The sequence below is a fragment of the Serinus canaria genome, chromosome 8 (assembly GCF_022539315.1).
Source record: "Serinus canaria isolate serCan28SL12 chromosome 8, serCan2020, whole genome shotgun sequence".
Classification (NCBI taxonomy): Eukaryota; Metazoa; Chordata; class Aves; order Passeriformes; family Fringillidae; genus Serinus; species Serinus canaria.
This window is the reverse complement of record NC_066322.1, coordinates 12,835,676-12,858,689: the sequence shown is the minus strand read 5'-3', so window position 1 is coordinate 12,858,689 and position 23,014 is coordinate 12,835,676. Positions and strand designations below refer to the sequence as shown.

The 23,014-nt window shown below is 37.6% G+C and overlaps 1 protein-coding gene and 1 long non-coding RNA gene across 11 annotated transcripts in view; one reads left to right on the top strand and one right to left on the bottom strand.

Annotated features, from left to right (window-relative positions):
* Positions 1 to 765, bottom strand: part of ADGRL2 (adhesion G protein-coupled receptor L2) — a 387,495-nt gene extending 386,730 nt beyond the window's left edge. For 4 of the 10 annotated variants that reach the window (XM_018912304.3, XM_050977757.1, XM_050977756.1 and 1 more), the window contains exon 1: positions 630 to 763. The gene's annotated coding sequence lies outside the window, so the exon portion shown is untranslated. Of the gene's footprint in view, positions 1 to 629 lie in introns of all 10 variants that reach the window. The other 6 variants (XM_050977765.1, XM_050977762.1, XM_050977768.1 and 3 more) reach the window with 3 other exon arrangements.
* LOC115483893 (uncharacterized) lies at positions 439 to 21,101 on the top strand. Its single transcript, XR_003944618.2, has 3 exons — positions 439 to 649; positions 7,276 to 7,339; positions 20,015 to 21,101. It is a non-coding gene; the product is annotated as an uncharacterized LOC115483893 (long non-coding RNA).
* Positions 21,102 to 23,014: the final 1,913 nt, after the last annotated feature.

The following is a 23,014-nucleotide window of genomic DNA, read 5'->3' as shown; positions in this document are numbered from 1 at the left end:
TATCCAACCTTTCTAAACAACAAATATTAACACAGAATAGTGAGGGTTCCATTTCATCACTTCTGCTGGTAATTCTACTAACTATGTTTATCTTGTGGTCTAAATTTATGACAGGCCCATTTGCAGTGAGGCCTGGAGTTTCCTTGTTTACAACACTGCAAAGTAAAAGGTGACCCTTTTATTTTTGTTTAAAACCTTTCAACAGTTTGTTCTGCTCCAGAGATAGCACCTTAATAAGGTTTCAGGCCAGAAAGCTCTCTTGTTTTCTTTTGTGGGGGTACAGTTCACTGCATTTCCTTACACAGACATTAGAAAACATTTTTAAAACAGAATACAAACTTGGCTGTAGATTACATTTGTAGATTAGAAAGCTTCTGCGCTGAGATCCTACCTGCCGTTATGTAAAGGAAAAGAGAACCAGGGGGTAGAGGATACATAGCTGGCTAAATAAACAGTAAATGAGCTGTTTAAACAGTTGTATCTATACACACAAGTAATAAAAGCATCAGGCACCTGGTGCAAAGCTATTAGGACCTAATTCTGACAACAATATACATCATTATAGTGGGATCTGATAAAGAGCAAACACTGGAGGCATTACATGTCTTTAGAAGAATCAGGCTTCCTACCTTAGCAAGAGTGATAGAAGGTAAGTCCCCCTTTAAAGAAAGTTGTAAGTAAAGCCAGGCAGCAGTTGCAGTGAATTGAGTCCTTTCAGTCACTGTATACATGCAGTAGTTCTGCAATAAGGGAAAAATATAATGGGAGGAGCAGCTGTGAACGAGTGACCTCCTGAAGCTGAGTTCTCTTTGTGAATCGAGCACTGGGAGCCAGTGCCTCTGATTTGCATGGATTATCTCCACTTGAACAGATACATTTAAATTAACTGGCACGGGGGCACGGGGACAGCAAACAAAACAAAACAAAAAATTAAAAAAGGGAGAGAAAATAAGAACGGGAGGGAGCGGGTGAGCCGAGGAGCGCGGGGAGCGGAGCGCGGAGGGCGAGCGGCGAGCGGGGCGCTCGGCTGGGCGCGCTGACTCGGCAGCGCTGCGGCTCCGAAGAGCTACAGCTCCCTCTTCATGCCGCAGCCGTAAGCCGAGGAAAGCTGCCTTTACGGTCGAGTTTAGTTTAGCACAGAGTCCCCCCACCCCCGCCCCTGCTCCCCCCGGCTTATGATGGTCCATTTGATCAGATTTCTATAAACACTTAATAACTCAGCCTGACGTGCACCCAGGGTTTTGGGCTGCAAGCCTTAAATGATTATAAATCTGGTAAACCCTGCTAAACGATTTTAAACACTGAAGTATTTTGAACGTAGCAACTTGTACGAGTGGAGATGGGTTGTTTCCAAGTGTGCCATGGCAGATTTATTATTTGTGAGTGTACAGGTGCTTTTAAAATAGTTAAGGGATGGCAGCAGTCAGAGCATGCTGTGCGGGAAGATCCCTAACAGGATGGTGGTGTGTGTTCCAGCCGGTGGTTTCAATGTTATCTAAAAATCTATCGAGACAAAAGAGAGGCAAAAAATTTGCATTCAACCACTTCAGAATTTCTCCCTTATTACCATAAATACCACAAACATTACCTGTTGCACACTCCTGATTTGATTTAAATGCAGTACTTAAGCTGATTAGAGAAATATGAGAGTATGTTCAACCCTCTTGAACCTGCATCCAATCCAAGAGGATCCTGAAATAAACTTTGTTTCTTTTGTTCAGAATATTTAAAATAAATTCTTTGTACACAATGGTGTAGAATTTTGTGAACCTCTACATGGATTCATTCTGCTCAGAAATTAGATCAAAAGTCATGAAAAGTAGAAGAATGACTGGTCATGTGTTCTTTCATGTACATCCTAAAACAGGAATGGATGCAATTGCATTCTTTGAGAATTATTCAGTGGTGAGATTTGGTGGGACAAAATGGCCTGTATTAGCACTCAAATACTCAAATGTTGCCTTGTAAGATGCATGTCTTACTGTAAAATAGTGCTTGCTCAGAGATAAATAGGATGAAACTGTCTACAAAGACAGCCATGGCTGAAGTCTGTTTCCAACTCATTTGCAAATCAAGCTGAGTCCAACATGAATCTGTTGGGTTTCACATTTCTGGGGAAGCCAACATTTATTTGTGACACTGAATCCAGAATGGTGCCTTTATCTGAACAGAATATAGGCTAAGTACTATACTTAATTGAATGAGAAACTGCTTCTTTTGAAGTAAAATTTACTACGGATAAACGATCGCATAGACTTTGGAAAAGGTAGTGGAAGATATATTTGGGTTTCCTAAGACATGCTATATGACACAGTTATTGGTGTACCATTTAAAGTGCTTCCTCTGAGAAGTGCTCTTGTTTCACTGGAGGTCTGGGAGTTTGATTATTTTGAGAGGGGAAGAATCCTTCAGCTAGACTGTGTGTCTTTGAATACTTACCCAGATAGTATTTAACCTGACTGATATATCATCCTTCCCTGTGCACAGTCCAGAACTTCTCAACTATGTTCTCTGGAAATATCTTACTTGTAAGTTGGACCCCAAATTTTATTTCTTATTTTCTCAATTGTGACCACTCCACTTCCAGTGACCACTCACCAGGTAATAACAGATGAATTTGACTCCAGCAGGGCACTCAGAAGTCTAGTCTCAATATCAAACCTGTATATGATAGCTGTGTAAAGCGGCCTCCTGGTTGATAGATGGCTTTGAAAAAGATGGACTGTGAACCAAATTTGCTCTTATTACTCTGTACCCTGCAATACACTCCTCAGTGCTGCAGTATCCAAGCTGATAATGGCATAGCTATTCAGTCCCACCAGCCTGTATGTCACCAGCAACAGGGAATCCTAGAAAAAGAAAGAAATAATCCAGCAGTGAGAGGGATTTTTGCCTTAAGGGTACATGTAAGAGGAAATGCCTTTGTAAGGAGTGGAGACGTCCACAGAAGGTACAAGAAAAAAAATCCAGGGACAACGTGCACTGGATTCAGAAAATGTGGGGTGTATCTTTTTCTCTGGAAAGATATATGTGCCTGCAATGTCATCTGCTAAAGTTCATCAAGAGAAGACCTTACTAGAGACGTGCCTGGAGGTAATGTTGAATGAAGATGTGGATTTGGGGAAATGGTGTAAGAAAGAGCAAACTGAATGGGCAACTGGAGAATTATGGGCACTTTTTAAGCAAGAGGTCATATAAGAGATACCTCAGGGGAGACTGGTGAGTCAGGGAAGTCTGTAAAAATATAACAAGTGGAGCAATCTGGGAAACAGAGGAAAGCAAAATAATATGCTTGTCGTCTGGGAGACTCAAAAACTACAACAGAAAAAACCAAAACAGAAGGTAGAAAGGAAGTGGAAAAATTAACTCTGGAAAACAACTGTAGAATCCAAAAAGGAGTGATAATGGTAGAGATGTTAGTAAGTAAGGAAAAATGAAAGTAAGGATCATCTGTTAATAAAAGGCAAAATGGACTAAGAAAAAATAGTGGCTGCTTGAACAGGGAGCCTGTGTTAATCAGAAAGAAATAAACTGTCACTAAATCAATTCCACAGAGCAGGATGTGAGGTAATTTCTCAATACGGAAGATGTGGGTGGAAAAGGAAAAATGCATTCTGCTGGGAATAGGGAAGGATCTTTTTTTTAATTTAATTTTCTTCAATGGGAAATGATGCTAAGAAATTCCCACTGGAATAAATCAAAGATGATTAGACTAAATGATTTCATTTTAGGTAGGGGAAAAGTGCCTAAAAAGAGAAGACTCGTGGGAATAGTAGCTGGCTGAATATCCATGGAAAAAATTGGAACTGAGATCCACATTATTTAAGGGGAAAAAAAGAACCTTTAGAAATACATGGAAACCTTGTTAGAGCTTCATGTCTTGTTGCTCTACACAACAAGAAGCAAATCTGCTCAAGGAAAATTGAGCTCTGGTTGGGGAAATATTGGTGGATGATCAGGTAAGAGAAGGTAAATTTACATAGTGGGACCAAGGTATGGCAGTGTTCAAGCTGCTCAGGAAAGATCTGAGGAAAGATAAGTAAACTTGTGTAAGTGCCTTCTAATAATCCAATAGATTAGGAAAGAAAAAGAAAGTATGGCATGCATCAGACAAGAACACATTTGGGCCAAACTAAGGCAAATATTTACCATGCAGTCACCAGCCAGTAAGAGATGGGACTACCACTCTCTTTCTTCTGATAAGCAGCACAGATGCTATCAGAAAACTGGTCCAGAACCAGATCATGAGTGAAGCTCATTTAAATTAAATGGAACAATCAATAAAAATAAGGCTTTATGGCTGAAAGAGCAAATTTTGTTAGCCTAAAAGACCTTGTTAGTAAAATTAGACCAGATTATTCAAGACCTTGAATATGGAAGATCCTTGTAATTCCTTTGGATTAAAGAAGCAAAAGATATGTGGAATGTGTAGGAGATGGAAATAAGACAATGCATAGAAAAGTGGCCAAGGTATTCCATGAAATGGAAGAACTCCTTCCTTTATAAGACACATGCAATCACAGGATGAAAGAAAAAAGATGGATCAACAGACTGATGTGTATTAGAGGGCAAAATACAAAGTAAAGTGAAAATTGTTGACAGCCAAACTGATTTAGAATTTGGAAGGATTATTTAAACAAAGAGGAAAACAATCTTCATGCAGATGGGACCAAAAATTAAAACCATGGGGCTTCAATACAAGCTAATAAAAATAAAGAAAATGTATCAGCAATTAAATATTTCTTCATGTATGTTTTCACAGGAAACAGGATAAATAGTAGGAAAGAAGCTGTGATGCCAGAAAATTACCAAACTGGAAGCAAAACTAAAAGCACAGTGTACTCAGGACAGGGAGAGGTATCAAATAAAGTCCATTCCACAATCTGACAAGAAAGGGAATGTGAAATCCCAAAGCTGGTAGGAAGCAGCTCAGACATGATACTGGCTGACTGGAGAAGAGCAAATGTATTATCCATTTATAAATAGGAGACCTATGCAGCTACAAACCCATTAGTTTGACCTCAGTTGCTTCAGAAGAAATTTTGAAGGAAAAAATAATTGAAGACAGGGAAGCAAATGGAAAATGGGATAACATACAAAAAGGATTTACTAAAGATAGAATGTACAGAGTGAATTTGTTATGGTTCTTTAATAAGATAACTGATTTTCTAAACAAAAGATTTGTGATACATCTTATCTATATCTGTCCTGCTTATGATACAGCCTTACATAGGAAACAGGGGATTAGGAGAAGAGTTGTAAAGTGGATAAGAGATTGTCTAATGGATAGATGGCAACAGGTGGCATTGAAAGAAGCAGCACCAAACTGCTGGAAATTTACTAGCAGGAATTCTCAAAGATCAGTCTTTCAATCAATCTTTTTTTAACTTTCAGGCATGAAGAGAAGAGGTATGTAATCTATAGTTTCCATTGAGCTAGGAAACAAAGTCTTTACAAAAGACAATGAGTGGGGTTTTTAAATTACATAAAATACAAGTACCTGAATATTTTATACATACACACATGGTAGTATATTTTTCTGTAATAAAAAAAGAGTATTTATGCCATGCAAAGAGTGTGGCCTTATCTGAAATTCTGTATGTGGTCTTTGTCACTTGGAATCAAGAAAGCATGCAAAAACTGGGATAATTGCAAGAAGGTGCAGCTGCAATGGCTGGCAGACTGGAGAGCCACCATTCATGGAGGAGAGTAAAATACTTAGCTGCTTTTGTCTGACTAAGCAAAAAACTGAAAGAGGATATGACTGGTGTCTGTAAATGTATTTCTTACACAGAAGACTGGAAAACATTTGAATAAAGCTATAGAACAAGGCTGACAAATGGAAAAGCAGCTCATGCTTAGATAAGAAATGCAGGGAGGATTTCAACCATAAGAAGCGTGAATTTTCCAGACTCCCAATAGCTGCAGTAAGGGTAAAAAAAAATTAAGTGTGTTTTAATGGAGAATGATTCTTCTGTTAAAGATGTCCTTTCACCTGGTTGCCTATGCAATTAAAAGACTAGGCTTGAGAGATTCCTCATCTTTTGTTCCCAATTTCTGTAATATATTCCATTGAACTCGGTGACCTGTCATGTGTCTTCTCCCTCCCCCCTTTTTAGTGCCAATCAGTGTCTCTGGTGTTGCTGAAGACTCAAGCAGACTCAGTAGTGTATCTGTCATGCTTCAGAATATGCTGTCTGTAGATGCACTGTGCATTCTTCCCTCTTCTGCCCTTCATTTTGAAACCTGTCTGATAAGGAAAGATTATGTCATAGATATAACAATTATTTTAGCATCCAGTACAGAAGCTGTTAGGTACTCCATCTAAGATAACTAAGAAAAAGAAAAGAAATAAAGAAAGGAGCAAGATAATGTAGCAAGAAAAGACAAGAGTGCACTTTACCAGGAAAATGTTGCTGGAATAAAATAAATGAGAAAAGCATATTAACTTTTAGCCATGACTGAAATCACAGAGCAAGTCAGGCAGAGAGAGTGAAGGATGTAGAAAAGATTAGAGAAAATGGACAAAGAAATTCAAGAAAACATTTTTTAACTTTACAAGAGGCTTGATTTTGATTCACTTATAAAAGAGGTCCCTTTGATTTATTTAAATCCCCCCTGAACATCCTTGCTCTGCAATTGTACACCCTGTTAACAATTCTCTGCTGATTAGACAATGGAAAAGCAGAAAAGAACCAATCATGGTTATAACAGCAGAAAAGCCAAATACATTCTAACAACTGGCTATCACATTATCTGCTGCATCCCAGAAAGGAAAGTCCAGCAGATGTAACTCAGTACCTTAAAAGTCAGATTAATATGCAAAAACACCAATGTGATTGCTGTTGTTGCTATTTTTGTTTATTCCTGTTCCCAGTACAGGCAGATGTGAACACCAGTAGCAAGTATATACATTCAGATATAATAGGAGATCCTGGATTTCTCATAACTTATTATAAATGCATATGCAAGCTGTAACTAAATCCCAAATATTCAAAATAATCAATATCAAAGGGTTCTACCTGAAGTACTTCCAGCAGAGCTGATTAATTCCAGAAAGAAGGGCCTATGATCTGGTTTCCTAAGGAGAAAAGTAGAGGAAATCAGATCCTTGGTGACCCTCTAAATGAAGTCTTTGAAGGAGGCCAAGCCGGTCAGAGATTTTCTGGCTGAGGAAATTTCATTGAGAAAAGCTGCTTTGTTAAACTGGAGAACTTTTGATAAAGTGTTGTAGATGCCAAGGAAGGCTCTAAGGAAACCTTTGATCCCTTGCAGGTCTCTTTGTAGAGGTGAAGAAATGTGGTGCAGCAGTGGAGCAGCTGGCTGGATCCTGTCTCAGGTGTGTAACTATGGGCAATATATTCACTCTTCTGTTAGATAAACTCACTGATAATAGCAAAGGTGGGGGCTGGAATGTAATTTTCATTCAAAAGTTGTAGATTTTAGAAACAATAAAAAGGTCCTTCTTTTAATTTAAACAAATAAAGAAACAAAGCTCTCTTAATCCTGTGAGGCAGATACTGAGCTTTCCAACTACCTATTGGAAGTCCAGAGAGTCTGTTCTGTAGGGAATCTCAAAATCTGTAGGTCTGAGAGAGAAAATAATTAAATTAAAATTAATTCTACCCTAAGAAACCTGAAATTTCCAAAAGCTTTTCTTTTTATTACACCACCTTGTACCAAGGTTTTATGAAAAGACAAGGAATCACCTCAGAAACAACCTGTCTGAACAGCAGCCAATCTTCAAATTAAAGCTTAGGTTATGAATGTAGAATTCATTCCCAAAATAATTACTCAGAAACTGAGAATCTACATCCCAACAAAAAACTGAATTGAAAAAATGGATTCCATGGGTTTTTCCACCAAGTGTGTAATCTATGAAAAAAGCAAGTTGGTGCCTAGTGAGAAACTATTTCTCTGGTGAATTCCTGTGTGACTTTAATTTTCCTCTATGCTTAGAAACATCTATGTTTTTTCTTACTTTAAAGATAATCTCTGACGTAGTTTCATACTATATTTTTTAAAAATGGAAAAATGGATGTTCTGGATAGTTTGAGGTTTACCTGTGATGTCTGTAGGTGATCAAATTTCTGGTTCAGCCTTCCAAACCCGACATAACAAAATAGTGGAAAATGCATTTAAAACATATTTAGTAACAGAAGAAAAAGGAATAAAATAAAACATTTCAGAGAACATTGAAACAATTACTGGTGTTTTACTTGTAATGACAGCTTTCCCACACTTTATACAAAGAACAGAGTGCCTGTTAGGCCAAAATGTGGTGGATAATCTTTATGGAAGAAGGGTGAAATTTAAATCCAGACTCTAAGACTGGATAGTGTAATGAGGAATAGACAGACTATGCACTTAATTCCATTAAGTGAAATGTATTTCATTAACAAAAGTGTTAGCAGAATTAAAACCTCACACTAAAGGAATGTGAAAATCATCGGTGGCAGCCAAAAAGCTGCTGCAATATGGCACACATTGCTGAAGAACTGAGGCTGATGTGGGATTAAATACATATGAAATGAATAAAAAAACCTGACAAAATTGTAGCAAAATTTGAATGTTAATTTATGGCACCTAGTGAAAGAAGCAGGACAGCAGATCATCTGCATATAAATGGCCTCAACACATTTCTTGGTGCCAGTCTGTTACCCTGCTCAGAAGGAAACAAAACACATTTCTTAACCAGACTAAGACAATGAATTGCCAAACAGGAGATTCATTAAATTTCATTAGTTAAACAGGAATAATAAAAGCAACAGCTTTTTTAATAAAGTCTAGTAAAACTATGAAAATGAGGTATGGACTAGAGGAAGCAAGAAAAGATGGAAAGAAGAAATAAAACCAACACAGGATACCTCCATAGTAGAGATAGAATGCTTTCACATATACGCTGTGTTATGGATAATTATGCTAACTGACCCTGGGAAACAGTTTTATATCTTGTGAGGCTCTGAGTATTGGAAGGGACTCTGAGGAACATCACATAGGGAAGAAAAACCACCATAAATATCAGGTGACAGAATAAGATATAATACCACAGACTTTCAATAAGAGTATGCAACAAGTCCACGCATAAATATCATAATTACAGAAGGAAAAAAGGCAATGTGGGAAAGTTTATTCCATTCATAATTATATTCTTATCCATTTTCCAATATTTTTTAAAAGCAAATTGAAAACAAATATTACAAAAATCTATGGAAACTAAATGTACATAATTTTTAAGTGTTTAAAACAAAAATTATTCTAGATTTTTGTTTTCTATTCATAAATCTGTTCTGTCTTTTTTATCCACATCAAAGGACCAGCTAATCCTTGCAACAACTATTATCTTAAGTTTCTAAAGTGCCTGAAGTTTTTTTTTTTAGCTATACAAGTGAAAACTTGTATGTATTTAGCAAGAAAAAGAATTCAGCAAAAAATAAATTAAGAACCAGTATGATGAATAAAAAATCCAAGACATTTGATTTGTTTTATGCGGGATCCTCTTTTACAAAGATGAGCAAAAATTTCATAAGCCCTCTGTTGCAGAAGTGTTATCTACTAGTATTCAAGATTTTTTATCAGAATTCACAGTGGTTTCTGTGATACTGTAGTCATCACATCTGATTACATTGATTGATATCACAGTGTAACATTTGGTACAGCTCTGGCACATCTCTTTTTGGAATGACCAACTGCAACAAATCACATCTGCTAAACTGTGTGAAAGAAAGGGATCAGTGAGTTTTTGTCTAAGTGGAGCTTTGTCTTCAGAGTTTCTTGAGGCTTTTTCCACTTGTTTCATATGAATACAATGTTATCAAACAAGACAAAAGAGTGAGTCTATTGTCATAATAACAGATCCAATGTCTCTTCTCTCTGTAATGAGATAATGGGGTTGCCTGTAATTGCTGGAATAGTCCAAGGGGTGAGCTGGGTATCTGATAATTCCCTCACAACTTTTCAGTGGCAGTGACATCTAAATCATCCTTCTTGGGTCTTTGCCTCCTTATCTGCAGCAGGGCTTCCCCCACATGTTCTCCTGACAGCCCTTTTAGCTCCTCACCCTGCTCCACGTTTTGCATCCCCAATCATCTCCCTGGAGCACCAAGTCCCCTCCAGGCATCTCAGGGCCTTTTCTGCAGCTCAGGGCTGCCTAATGACTTCACCACCTTCTCACCTTTGTCTTTGCAATTGAAGAAGTAGATCTGTTAACATTACAGATAGATGTTTTCAGTGACTGACTCACTTGGAGACTTTTGGTATTCTCCTGGCATTACTTCATATTGTTTCTTTTCCTGTTTCAGGCCCCCTCAACAGAGTCTGTGAGTTTTGGTCAGTGTAGAACAGAAGATTAGTCAAGTGAACACAACACTATTTGTACCAACAACATACAGTAATCTCCTCTTTTCTCCCCAGTCACCAATGTAGTATTTTAGGATATGAAATGTTCATTTTTCAAGCACCATTTTGAGATTTGCTATTTAATTTCAGGAACAGTATGATGATCAAGTTTATTAAATAACACTCAACTGAGAATGTTCCCATTTCAAATCTTGATTCCTGAAAGGTTTAGGGCTATTGTTTGGTTTCCTGTTTCTGGTAATTTCAGTGTAACTGTACATGGTACATAAAAGTACTGGTTAAACAGCAGCTCCACAGGCTGAATTAAACAGCTCTGGGGTCCCCTGCTGAAGGACATGGACCTGTTAGAATGAGTTCAGAGGAAAGCACAAAGCTGTTCAGGGCCGGAGTAATGGTGCTAAGGCCAAAGATGTAAATAAAAAAATATTTTGAAAGACTAAGAATTTTAATTTCTTGCTAATCCTGTAGTGTATTAATAAAACCTGACATTAAAAATTTAATTTAAATACGGCACTAGGAGCCTCATCTTTCTAACTATCTGTGTACTCAAAAAGGAGAAAGAGCCATTCCTTCAAAGAGCAATCCAGGTCACCTAGGGCAGGCTGGGCCCCCAACCTTCCATTTTACCTTTGAACTGAGGTTTCACCTGTGAAGAATCAACAGCCAGTTTACAGAGAAGATGGATTAATTAACTGGATCTGTGGTCTTTTATTCCAGCTGAGTATCAGGAGTGCTGTGTTTGCAGTGTCAAAGATGAACACATTTATTTTGGGATCTTTTTAACAAGCCATTAATGGATGTTGATACCCATTTGCCATTACAGTTAGTGACAATTTGATGTCTATGCTGACATTGTTTTGAGAATCTATCCCAGGAGATTTGAACAGAAAATCTAGCAACCTTCTTTTCTTTTTTTTTCTTTTTTTCTTTTTTTTTTTTTTTTATACAAGGACTCTTGTTTCCTGAAGTATTTTTATTACTTCCTCTCACTACTTGTTTGGGCAACCAAACTCCTCCCTTTCAGAAGTGAATGAAAACAGTTTGGGCAGCACCTGAATGAATTAAATTTTTCAGTTCTGTGGCTGCCTCCAGGAAGCTCTTTTCATTAAAAGTGATTTGCATACTACCAAACTGTATTCCTTATAAGTGTCAAAGCTGATTTGGAGCAGAGGGCTGATGGGCAAAAATCAACAAAATTGCTAAGGAAGAGTTAATAAGGTCAAACAAATTAGTTGATCAGTCTTTAAAGAAATCTTTCTGGACTAGTTTTCTGTTTGCTCAGGAATTCAGGCAAACCTATTCTTCATGCAAGTCTTACTTTTTAATTCATCACATTTATTTTTGCAGAGAAGCAATATTGAAGATTGAATTTAAGCAATCACTTTAGCCTTTTCCACTGGGTTAGGTAATGCAAAGAAATTACTCTATGAAGAGTGTAAAGCTTATCCACCTTTTCCTTACTGTGTCCCTCTCTCATGACACCTTGTTGTATGCCTTGTCCTCTCATTAATATTCATGGTTTTATTACAGTGCCAGCACTTTATTCAGAAGATCTGATTTATGCAGACAAGTCACCTCTTTGCAAGAAACTGGGAAGAGTGGGGAGGATTGTGTCCATTTGTTCACATCCTGAACCCTTAAAAATATTTATCACAGCAAATGCAATTTGGATTATTTTGGGTTGGATTGTCAGAGGTGCTGTAGTTTGTGACAGCACCGAGCAGCTGGAAGAAGCTGAGGGCAGGTTCAGTTGTGCCATGTGTAGGTGCTGTTTCAGCCCCAGAACTGCACAGCAGAGCTCTCTCCTCTGCCACTCCTGCCTCAGGTTGAAATAACCCAGCTCTGCTTCTCTCCCTTATCTATAGCTGAAAGCAGGTCTTTGCTGCTTTAGTGGGCTTAGCTCCAAAACTTACTGAGCAGGAACAGGAGCAATTTATAAAGTTCCTCTGGATGTACCGAGCAAGTTTTTAAAACTTGATCTCAGTAGAATTGCAGCCATTGACTGTGTGGGATGGCTGGGAAAGAGCAGGAACATTTCAATCCCTGGAGCAGGTGACATAAGTTTGTTGTGGCATTTTCCTTCATGATGACAAGGACCTCTGCAAGCTGATGACAGTTAGAGGCAGCCAGGTTCCAGTTTTGTAAAAAGAAGGCATTCTGGGGATTGTAGATATCACCTGCCCCAAAAACCCCTGAGGGACAGAGGCACCTATGTGGACTCAGACTCTGTGCACAGCATAAGTCTACATCCTAGCCTCCAAAAGACTTCTAAAACTCATTTTGGGTTTACAGGGCAAAATTGCATGAAAAATAGTTGTTATGTGTGCATAGTGGAGAAGGCAGAGGAGAGAAAGAGGTGTCGAAAAACCAAAAGATGAACCAAATGCAACTTGTCACAGGTCTGTCCAAGATAACTAAGGCTGGCTCTGGCAGTTGGCTAAACTCAATATTTGTACTATTCAAAGTATTTCCTAGGGTAATTGTGGAGAAATACAAGGAAATACTATATTTTTAGCCAGAGCTGCTGGGAGGTAATGAGTGCTTCCTTTGAAGCTGGTTTGAGTTTCAGGCACTCAGTACCTGGCAGGATCTGGCCTGTGTGGAGAGCTCATTTGTGTTGAATCACACTGACATGACAATATAGGACACACACAAAGATGGAAAGAAAAATCCACGAAATACAGAGGCAACTCTGTTGACTTCAATAGTATGTCACACATCTGAATCAGGCTGTATTTGTTCTTGAGGCTTTAAAGATAGGCTGTATTCAAAGGAAACAGATTGCAGAAAATCAAGTAGAAAATGGAACAAAAGTCTTTGTTATAATTACAATGTAATTTTTCTTTCCAAAAGATAGAAATTCAGCAATATTTTTCTGCAATCGTTTCTACCAAAGCAAAAAATGAAATAAAAATAATTTTTATTTTAGATGTTTATTACTTTTTTCATCCAGCGTTTAGAGAGTGAAGACTGAAATGTCTTGGAATTTTATTTATGGTGACTTCTATCATCTTTGACACAAAAGTTTATACTGATACAAATATATCCATCTGTGTTCAGTATCCCTGAAAAAGGCATTAAACCGAGGCAAACTCCCTCTCCTATTTCAGTAGTAGTACAGTATATGGAGAAGAATTATGTAATTTACAATATAATCAAGTGCTATCAGCTTTCTTCCATGCATGCTGCAAATTGTTCTCTCAGAAATATGCTACATCTTAACATTTTTGCAAACTCAGTTACACTTTTCTGGCCAGAACTTAGTACATCTTATTTGATGAGCAAGACATTAATTCTCATTAATATCATGTAAAATTCATTAACATCTCTATGAAATTGCTGTCAGTGGTGTTAGAAACTGACAATAAGTGAATAACATTAATTGGAAACCTTTTGGGTGTTTTTCATCAGGATTTTGGTGTTGATATTAAAATGTATTTGAATAATATATCTAATAAATATTGTTGGAAATAATATCAGAAAGTTTTTAATAATACAATGTATGTTTGAATAAATAAATTAATTATTGTGAACTGTATTGTAATACAAATATTATGTATGTTTGTCTTTCATATAACACTTTTCTTTTGAATTTCCCAAATTTCAGACTTTCTCCAAAAAAATAAATTTTGCATCATGATTGCCACTCTAAAGGTAGGGAAATTTAGTATTTAGAAAAGGCATCAATGAATATTCTCTGAAAAATCTCAAATTACTGCATGAAGAGTTCTGGAAATGATTTAACATCATGACTAAATTAAACACATTTAAAACAACAACAACAAAAAAATGGTATCTGTTCCCATGATCTTATGAAGTGAATTGTAGAGAAGATTCAAGAACAGGGTTGGGGACCTTTTATCAACATAATCCTCTTTCCATCAAGAAGCCCCTCACATTCTTGCAATTCTCCAAAGAAACATTTCATTTATATCACTGGTAAAATACTTTATTTTACAAAGATTTTGTTCTTCAGTTCTCTGGCTAAATAATTGATCTGAGAGGGGCAAAACCTTTCAATGAAATAATTTGAAACCATGAAAAAACTTGAGAGTTCCTGATTTTAATTCCCACTCTTTCAGATGAGGAAATGTGTCACTGAGTGTACATTCTGCTGTGTCTAAATTGGAATGTGAAAATATATACATACTTAACGTGGGATTCTCTAGGAACAGAAGTTGACTTTAGGCTTTACAAGCCGACATTGACTGTGAGAGGGCACAGGGAGGAACTGAGTACCCACTTGTGGGGCCCACAGCATCTGTTCTCCTGACCTGTTCCTCAGCTCTCAGCAGTGCTGGCATGCAGCAGCCCTGCAGTGAGGGGAGAGGTGCAGATGGTGACTCAGTGGTGGGCCATATCCCGGCTCTTCCACTTCAATATCCAGCCCCCAGCTCCTGGGACAAATTCTTGCTGCACTGACGGAAGGGTTAAACAAGAAGAGCACAGCAGCTAAAGACACTGTTGTGCTGTCTGTCACCTTCTCTGCTTGCAGCCAGTGCCCTGGAGGGGTCTCTCCCAGCTCTGCCCAGCCCTGTCCCATGCACTGGACAGCACCTCAGTCCTGAACAACATGCATTTGGATACACCACAGACTGAGAATTCCCTTGCAAAATACCTCCCTTCTGTATGGAAAAAATATTGGGAACCTTCAAGTTCAAGAGTTTATCAACTTAATCAGCCAAATCCCACCCGTCATCCCTTTCTAAATTCAGTAATTCTGTAACTTCCCCGGCCATCTTTTCGTTGGTTTTTTTTGGTTCTCTTCCTCACACCCTTTCATCACTGAGCATTACTGATTAACAAAACTGTGTGATTTTCTCTCAATCTTTATTACTGTTAATAAGAACTGCTTCTGCAAAGTTCTGCAGACAATTGTGTAAACTTTTCAGAGTTTATTCCTCCCTGCATGTGCAATGAATTACTCTACAACCCTAGACTGCTCCTGCATATCCAAGGTGCTAGGGGCTGTACAAGAACACACAAGTGCTTGAGAACCCAAGATCCAGACATCTGACAGCATCTAAGTGAAATACTCCATGCCTCTTATGAACATTTTTCCAGTGCACACAAACCTATTTGGACTGATATGAAGAGCCCTGGCTCTGGATTTCACATTAGATACACTTCCTGTATCCTTATGTTGCACTCTGGTTCCTAGGGTGGAAACTAAAAATGCCATAATCATCGTTAGTTAATCTGATTAAATTTATTATTTGGGTAAATGTCCTCCCTTTTCTAGTTATTTTTCCCAAAGAAAACACATTGAAGGTAATCTACTAACAAAGGTATTGCTCTTTCCACCAGTAAATGTGAGATTCAAATATATTTTGTGAGCCCACCTTGACAGATGAAGCAGCAGCAATCACTTGGCATGACCTCCTTTCCTTTAACAGAATAAAAAGTAGTAAGGTTTTGTATTTATATAAACATATAGATAATGTATTAATATGTTCAAAAGTTCTGACACAGAAGGCAAGTCTGTGTGAAATGGATGACCATTGTGTGTTATGCTCCTTAGGACAGGCTCATCCTAAGGTGTGTTTGACATCACAATCTGGTCAAGTTCTCCATCTCTACATGGTAAGAACAGCAAACTTGTGGTATTTGGCCTCAACCCACAGCAAGCCACCTCCTGCAGCTGCACAATGACAGCTTCACCCCTCCTAAGGACAAAGTTGCAGTACTAGATCTGGTTGTAAGATTTTGGTGTTAGCTAGACCCATGTAAGTACCAAAGGGAGCTCTCACCTTGGAAACCAGTGGAAGTGGAAACCATTACTTTGTGACAAGGGTGGAATCAGACTCAGTGGATAGAAGCAAGAAGAGTAATGTTGTTGCAGAAATAAAAAAAACAATTTTTAAGGAATAATGTCTAGTTTCAACACTAGTTTCAACACATGTTTTCACTTTGTGAACTGATGAAGCCTTCTTGTTTAAAAATATCCAGGATTACAGTACTGTGACTAAAACAATAGGGAAAGCATTACCTTCCTACAGCACGTATGGACAAGTCAGGTGATGCTCAAAACACAGTTTAAACAGTGGAATGTGAAAAACGTGCTGGGGAACTCAATACATTAATGTGAGACCTTTTAGATGTGAATATGAAGTTAGGAAACAGAAGTAGAGGATCGTGGTCTGTGTTCAATGCAGGTTATAAAAGATTTTCACTGATGGATGTTACATAGTCCATCCTAAAAATCTGATTTCCTGTTTACTTCTGATGTATTCAACCAAGATTGGAAGTGAGTTGAAATATTTCCACTCTTTTATGTCCTCTCCTGAAAGACAGCTTAAGAAGAATTTATTTAAGTCCCAAAGCAGAAAAAAAAAAATAATAGTTGTAATGGCTTTTTAACAGCAATGGAGTTGAAAGCCTAACTCATTGTTACTATATCCAAAGCATTTTAAAAGTACAAGCAAGGAATGCATCTCTATCATCTGAGTTTAATACAAAATCATGTTCCTCTCCTGTCACACACAGGATTTGTTATAGATTTTATCTGCAATAAAAGCTATGTCAGTAGTGCCACATAATACATTTGTAAAGGTTAGAGATATTTTAACCCACATCTGTGAGCAGAATTTTAATGACAAGCATATACTCTGAAGCAGTACTAGGAGAGGAAAACTCTTCTGTAGATATTAATGCAAATCAGTGTAGAACAATGCCTATGCAACATTACAATAGGGTCATTGTGAATCATGTCCTTGAAATTACAAATATGTGACATAAGTAAAAATATATTATTACGAATTCTGCCAATCTCTTGTCCTTGTCAGGGGTTTCGTTTTTTGCAATCCAGAGAGATTAAACCATTTTATTGCTTAAACTGTCATGGAGACCTGCGAAACAGAACAGCAGAGTTACTTTAATGACTTTCTTTTTGAAATATGCATTCTTACAAGCCATGCATAATGAACAGCAAATTCACAGATGTATTGTTTCTGTCCATTTATATTTAACTTTCAAAAAATTCATTTATTTACACCTTCAACTTTGCTAATTAGGGGGAAAATGAAGGAAGCAAACACCCCATCAACAGTGGTTTCATTCATATCCAAGGGCTTCAAGGATTATCTTTGAAACTGAAAGGAGGTTAACATGGGAAATTAAAGTTTTGATATTGAAAGGTGATGCTTCCTCTTTCATCATCCTCTGTATTGATAAAACCTTTTCATGGGATTACATCTGATTTAATTGTTCTAGATTCTTCTAATTGGTTTGAGATGATGCAGTTTCTGCAAGATGCAGCTCATCAATGCCTTGTCAGGAAAAAAACACTACAGCTGAAGTGAACAAGAAGTTTATCATATGAGTTCCACTAAAAAAATGGAATTGATCCTTTGAACGGGTTTCACTTAGGCAGAGCAAGAGACGCAAGTAGGACAATGCTTGAGCAAAAAGTTACATATCCAAAATAAACTCTTGGGTTATAGGTCTAGGACCATAACTACTTGTGCTACTTTAAGCTTATTTTGGCATCTGATCATCTTTATTGGAACTGCAAGATTTGCTGGGGGTAAATGATAATTTAATTAGGAGGCTCCGTACAAAGTTTCAACTTTTACCTTTTCCACTTAAAACAACAAGTTTCTAGAAAGCACGGGCAAAAGTCTTGTTTTGATTAACCTTTTATCTTCAAGCCTTAGATCAGTATCAGGACATTTTTTTCTCTTTTCATTCATAATCAATTTTAGAAAATAATGTTGCTATTTGCAGCATTACTGAACCTCCACATTACATTGTGCAATTATCCATAAGATTTGTGGAGCATAAAGCAAAACTGTTTGATTTTAGAGGACATCTGCTATAAATAAAATGATACTATAAATTTTCCAAGACAGCCATCACCTACCCAGTTGTTACAGAGGCAAAAAATCTTGGCTTCCTGGAGCAGGTTCCTTTTCAGCCTCTTGTCAGGGAGGTCAACAGCATTTACTTTTGTGCTTTTTCTAGGTACCTTCCCCCACTGTAATGAAATTAGAATGTAATGCTTTCGACGCCTGCTCGTATCAGCTTTCATTCTTTGGGGAAACATGTGAACATCATTAAACACAGTTTCTCTCTCTGTTTTCAAAAATGTTTCCTTAACAAACTTTATGAAATCCAAACTAGGGGAGTTCATTCCGATGCTGTCTTTAATAAAGGGGCATCTGCTAATGCTGGTAAATGTAAGCATCTGTTACAGTTTCTGGTTGGAATCCCTCTTCATGAACAGGGAGATCTCAACATGTACATGGCATTAGCTAGGAAGGTGCCATCTCTGGAGCCTGACTGAGTATTTGCTTTATCCTTAGGAACATTGTTCAAATCTGTTCGTCCTGTGCTTTGCTAAGTGAAAGAAATGAAAGGAATTTTTAATTATATTACTGCTGCCACTTACTGTTAATAATAAATGCTGCACGGCGCCATGCATGGCTCTTGTCTCCTGAGAAGATTCACAGCACAGCTGGGGAGTGGGGTTGCTGTGGGTCTCTCTTTAAAGCACACATTTCTGTGTAGAGCTTTGCTCTATAAGCTTGTTAAGAGTGCAATGAATTAGGAGTGAGCTGATGACTTGCTCACCTCAGAGACGCAAGAATTATGTTCTTGCATTCTTTGAAAAGTTCATGGGCAGCATCTACTCAGGTTCTCTGTGTGCCTTTTCTTCATGAGGCTCTCAAATATCTGAACTGTGGTGGGCCTTGGCATTTTTATAGTGTATTTACCTTCCGGTATGTAAAGAGCAAAGGTGCTTTTTAAGTCAAGCAGGATATGAAGGCTCCTTCTCTGGCAAGATAACCTCAAATGGTTTTGCAGCTGCCTGAGACTGAAGTAAGTGCTTTTGATGAATGAGGCAAAATGACATGTTTGGGGATGAAATAAGGTGCTAGTCACAGGTTTTTGAAACAGCAACCATGGTAAGTGCTTGAAATATAGCTTTTTTCTCCCAGTAAATTTCTGTTGTGTGAGCTAGTTACACTTCTGAGCTGCTGCTTGTGCTATCAAATCCCTTATTGCTATTAGATAATGATATTAAAGTCAGTTAGAAACTGTACTAGCAACACAAGCTGTGAAGAGTCATGAATCAATTCACACCCCAAAATGAGTGCAAGAGATTTCTGCTTTAGAGTGAAATTTGGGACTCTGGTGTAGGCACATGACTGCTTGAGGGGGAAGATAAGAAAAACCCTAATATGCTGGGACTTGTGGTATCTCAGTGAGAGATGATAAGACAGAAATAATAGCATTCCATGTGGGACTCCCTTGCTTTTGTCATTGGAGAAATATCTTATGCTAGCAATGAACAGGCAACCTTTTTATTCTGCTTTACCATTTTATTCTATAGCACCTTGTTCTTTGCTGCAAAAGGAGCTGTACAATTGCATTTTAAAGGTGTTTTGTATGACATACAACAAGACGCATGCTTAATAGAACCTCCCTAAAGACAATTTACTCCTTAAGCATCTCTGATACCTGTTTTGAAAGGTACAGCTGTCTAGGGCACTTGGGAAGAAACAGATAAGATAACATGAATATGGTATAATTAGGCTGCAACTTTATTTACCATCTCATTTCGGAACTACTGATAAAGGATTGCAAATGTTAACACTTTATTTAATTATTTTCATTAGTTAGAGTCTGCTATGTGTCCTCTGTTCTTCCACAGCTGTTTCCTGAATTGGAGGAATTGGGAAGCATGAAGATATAGAGGGAATTCTAGAGAATTCTGGAATTCCCAGATGCTAGAACAACACTAAAAAGTGCTGCATGATGCAAGGGGTGAAGAGGCTGAAGGAGAAGGATGGCTATAGACTTTCCATATGAGACAAAACTAATTTTCATTCTGTGAAAATCATGTTTTTCCTATTGCATATCAGGTCCAAAATTCTCTCTAATTTTTTTTTTTAATTTTAACTTTTCTTCAAATGAAACACGTTTTAGATTTATTATCTATTCTCCGATTAATAATGGCTTTTTATTCAAATAAGTGATTTTAAAGTATATTCTTTTCAGTCTGAATTAGACCAAATTGAAAAAGAACATTTGTATTAGACTGTAGAACTATACCAAGTGATAGACCCTGGTAAATTCTTAATTGTGCAAATTTATGGCTTGATCTCAGAAGGACAGATTGCTTATATACACAATGTTCTAATTATTCCCATGCCCGTATATATTTTCCTAGAACGCAGGCTTTATAACTTTCACAGGTCTTCAGATGATGCAGTCTCTAAACAGTCCATAATAAATGATAACAGCTACAAAAAAGGTTTTTAATGGATTCCTTTTAAAAAACTGTTTAGGCCTCATCACTGTTATCTAATATAGCCACTGTTTGTGAGCCATTTATTAGGGAAAAAATAAAAGAAAGGGAAATATGGAGGCAATGGATAAGTAATTCCTAACTAGATGCTGCAAGTAATTTTTTCTCAAACGACCCAAATCTTGCTAATTTTGAATCCTTACCACCATTCAGATCAGCTGAGCTTTTAACAGTGGAAGGGTTACTAAAAGAATAATGTAAATAATTTAAAGGCACAACTGGGAATTAAACATAACAACATTGATTGTTGCTGACAATTACTCTCCAGCACGGAGTAGCCCACCTATACTTCTGCATTTAACAAATATTTATAAACCTTTATTTTTTAAATACGCATTTCTCTGTTCTGCTCTTTTGTTGTTTGAGTTTTGGGGGTTTTGGCAGCTTTTTGATACCTATGTCTTTTTCTATACATACAATTGTAGGATTTACAAGAATAGTACTGTGCACTCAGGAGTTTTTTCCTTCAGATTTTGTTTCCTAATGGCATGGGTGCTTTAGGATCAGTAAAATCAAATCTTGTTGTCAGGAGACTTGACTTGCTTTAATGTATTAAGCTGATAACCCATTCAATGGATGAATCCCAATAAAGCATTTTTTTCCACCTACTTTATGTATTTCACAGACCCTTGTGCTTAGAAGTGTTATTCTTTTATGAGTTATATTGTGATTTTTTGACAATAAAATATGTTGTTTTCTTTAACCGATGATATTACCCCTCATTGGAGCTATATGACTATCTAAAGGAGAAAAGGAGCAAATTCTACATCTAACTACTTGAATTTCAAGGAGAACTGAGCATTGATTATGATCATCAGGCTTACATTATTCTAGTTTGATGCATCTCTCTCTCTCTCACTTTGTCTTTTCTGGCAGCACTCTTAAGAGGAGAGATGCCCAGAGTGCCCTGGGGAGTTCCCCTTCCCTGGGGACATTACCCTTGGTCACTGCATGGCCAAGGCAGGTGGCAGCTGTGGGGCAGAGGGTGAGGACACTCCCAGACTTAGCTCAAAAGCAGAGATACAAGGAGGCAGAGAGGATGAAACACCTTCCATAATTCCTTGCTGAATGCAGCTGATTGACTGGTTATTTGTATGTTATATGTGCATTGACCCTTGCTCACCCACTGTCAGACTCAGAGTGCAAGACTTGAATGGTTCAGCTTAAGGTGAATTATGTAGCCTGGCCAATGTTAACATAATTAAAACTTTTATACCAATTACTTTCATTTAACCTGTGCTCTATATATTTGAGAAGTGTTTTGAGCAGGGTTTTTTTATTATTTTTAATGTATTGGTACTTAACCTTTTTCTCTCCCTCATCTGTAATACAGCTCTAATTATAGTAGTTAAAGGTGAAGAAACAATTAGAAATGTGGAAAAATGCATCCAACTTAATTTTACATAAATCTAAGTCAGAAATGTTGGCCAATAGTAGAATTGTTTTTTTTTTTTCCAGTAGGGGACAAAAAGAGGAATTTTTGGTTCCAGAGTGATATTTACTCTAGTCTGGCTCAATGGTGCATGGATATTCAACCTTAAAACTGTAGCTGCTCAACAACTCCAAAGTTATTTCAAGTACATAATTTTGCTTGCTGTTTGAATTTCTTTCTTACAAAGGTTCCAAGAGAGGTCCCTGGCTGATACATAACCAGCAAATGGAGTGTATGAAATATAACAAACACTGTAACTAAAACCAACATCTTAGTAGGCAACTCTATACATAGATAATAATTTTGAAAATCTTGGTTTTAATAAGACAGGGTGTTTTGTTGATCCCTGTATTAGGAACATTGTAATAATTCATGCACAAGCTGCCTGGGGAAAGACTGCCAGACTCCAGGAGAAATAGTCACGAGGAAAGTCCCACAGCAAGGAGGATGGAGGGGTAGTTCATAAATCAAAAACCTTGGGAGATCTGGGAGATCAAAAGCACATATTGTAGAAATAGGTCCAAGAAGTTGGAGGCACGCACAGAAATCCTTCCTGCATCCAGCTACAGCCTTGCAGCTGCAGCTCAGGTAATGGCACTGACCCCGTTACTGCTCCTTCACTCTCAGGCAAAGTTTGGGCAGCTCTGAGCTAAGGTTTCAGCAGCCGAAGCTTTGGTGATTTTGGATGAAATAGAGTGCTTATGTAATCCCTGGTTCAGGGAAAGCAGAGTGAGCTTCCAGCTGGCTGAAGACAAGAGTCTGGGGGCTGGAGCACTTTGATTTTCCAACCAGTTGCAAAGTGAATGTTTGTGTATGCCTTACTCACTGAAAACGAGACTTAGTTAAGGTTTAGGGTCCAATAATCCTAAAATCCCCTTATGATTTCTGGTCTTATATGCCAAAAAAGCACT